The sequence below is a fragment of the Babylonia areolata genome, unplaced genomic scaffold (assembly GCF_041734735.1).
Source record: "Babylonia areolata isolate BAREFJ2019XMU unplaced genomic scaffold, ASM4173473v1 tig00006892, whole genome shotgun sequence".
Lineage (NCBI taxonomy): Eukaryota > Metazoa > Mollusca > Gastropoda > Neogastropoda > Buccinidae > Babylonia > Babylonia areolata.
The window spans coordinates 47,501-50,000 of NW_027468387.1; positions in this window are offsets into that span (position 1 = coordinate 47,501).

Here is a 2,500-nt window from a genome sequence, read left to right on the forward strand (position 1 = left end):
TTTCCGTGGGCGGTCCGCGGCAGCACTATCAACTGAAACCACCGGACAACAGATTCAGGGCCTGAGAGTGCAACGAATCCATCGGTCTCGGCGGGAGGCGCGCCAAGAAGAAGAAGGAGGAGGAGGAGACCAGACCGGACCGGACCGGACCCCACCCTTTCTTCCTCCTCGACACCGTCTCCCGCCCGTTTCCACGTGCCGGACGACGCCCGGTTAGAGACGGGCGCGCCCTTGACGAGATGAAGCAGGCGTTACGCTTTGGGACGCCGAAGGGGCTGGGGAGCACCAACGACCGTCAGTGAGGGAGGAGAGAAAACGCTTCTCTCGACCCGTCGTCAGCGAACGCACCGAACCTTCTACGGACCGTGAGACGCCGGCCGACAAGCCGAGCCCCGGCAAAGGAAGCCCGGCGAGGCGGCCGTGCGCGTTCACACTTGGACGCGCAGGCGGGAAGCTCGGCAGCCGGGCGGGTAGCCTGCGGGGAGCTGGTGGGCTCCCGAGACTCCCGTCCCCCGACTCGGGCCTCGCACGCCGAGCGGTCGCTAGCTTGCCAGTGCAAAAGACAGAAGCGCGGGGGCAGTAAAGCCAGGCGGACGGGTCGACCGTTGCCGGCTGTGCGCCGACCGGAGCGATCCGCCACGCCACGCCGCGTCCCCCACAACCAGGGTGTCGCATAAGGCGCTGCGAAGGTGGACCTTGATCCACATTGGGCAGAGCCTGAGTTGAGGCCCCCCAGCACGTGCCTGGGGACCAGGCGTTGAGGAGTAGGCCTTTTTTTGAGGGCCCAGAAAGTATTTTGGCAATTGTAGCGAGGTTTTGGAGTTTTATCCACAACCTTTACCTGCCTTTTTTTTCTTTTTTCCTTTTTTCTCTCTCCGAGCATGCCAAAGTTGATAGAAAACGCGGTTCGGCATGGACGGGAGCAGGCGTTGAGGAGTAGGCCTTTTTTTGAGGGCCCAGAAAGTATTTTGGCAATTTTTGACTTTTTTATCCACAACCTTTACCTGCCTTTTTTTTCTTTTTTTCCTTTTTTCTCTCTCCGAGCATGCCAAAGTTGATAGAAAACGCGGTTCGGCATGGACGGGAGCAGGCGTTGAGGAGTAGGCCTTTTTTTGAGGGCCCAGAAAGTATTTTGGCAATTTTTGACTTTTTTATCCACAACCTTTACCTGCCTTTTTTTCTCTCCGAGCATGCCAAAGTTGAGAGAAAACGCCGTTTGGCATGGACGGGAGGAGGTGTGGAGGAGTAGTCCATTTTTGAATGGCAGCGGAAAGATTTTGGCAATTGTAGCGAGGTTCTTCGGACTTTTATCCACAACCTTTACCTGCCTTTTCCTCAGCGAGCATGCCAAAGTTGAGAGAAAACGCCCTTCGCCATTGACGGGACCAGACGTTGACGACTACGTCTTTCTTTTTTTCACGGCGCCTGAACGATTTGGGCAATTCTCCACAGCGCGTTTACTTTTTATCCACAACCTTTACCTGCCTTTTCCTCAGCGAGCATGCCAAAGTTGAGAGGAAAACGCCGTTTGGCATGGACAGGAGCAGGCGTTGACGACCAGGTCTTTTTTTTGGTCTTTTTTTTTCACAGCGCCGGAAGGATTCAGGCAATTCTCCAAAGCCGGTTACTTTTATCCACAACCTTTACTGGACCTTTTTTTTCTTTTTTTCCTTTTTTCTCTCTCCGAGCATGCCAAAGTTGATAGAAAACGCGGTTCGGCATGGACGGGAGCAGGCGTTGAGGAGTAGGCCTTTTTTTGAGGGCCCAGAAAGTATTTTGGCAATTTTTTACTTTTTTATCCACAACCTTTACCTGCCTTTTTTTCTCTCCGAGCATGCCAAAGTTGAGAGAAAACGCCGTTTGGCATGGACGGGAGGAGGTGTGGAGGAGTAGTCCATTTTTGAATGGCAGCGGAAAGATTTTGGCAATTGTAGCGAGGTTCTTCGGACTTTTATCCACAACCTTTACCTGCCTTTTCCTCAGCGAGCATGCCAAAGTTGAGAGAAAACGCCCTTCGCCATTGACGGGACCAGACGTTGACGACTACGTCTTTCTTTTTTTCACGGCGCCTGAACGATTTGGGCAATTCTCCACAGCGCGTTTACTTTTTATCCACAACCTTTACCTGCCTTTTCCTCAGCGAGCATGCCAAAGTTGAGAGGAAAACGCCGTTTGGCATGGACAGGAGCAGGCGTTGACGACCAGGTCTTTTTTTTGGTCTTTTTTTTTCACAGCGCCGGAAGGATTCAGGCAATTCTCCAAAGCCGGTTACTTTTATCCACAACCTTTACTGGACCTTTTTTTTTCTTTTTTTCCTTTTTTCTCTCTCCGAGCATGCCAAAGTTGATAGAAAACGCGGTTCGCATGGACGGGAGCAGGCGTTGAGGAGTAGGCCTTTTTTGAGGGCCCAGAAAGTATTTTGGCAATTTTTGACTTTTTTATCCACAACCTTTACCTGCCTTTTTTTTTCTCTCCGAGCATGCCAAAGTTGAGAGAAAAC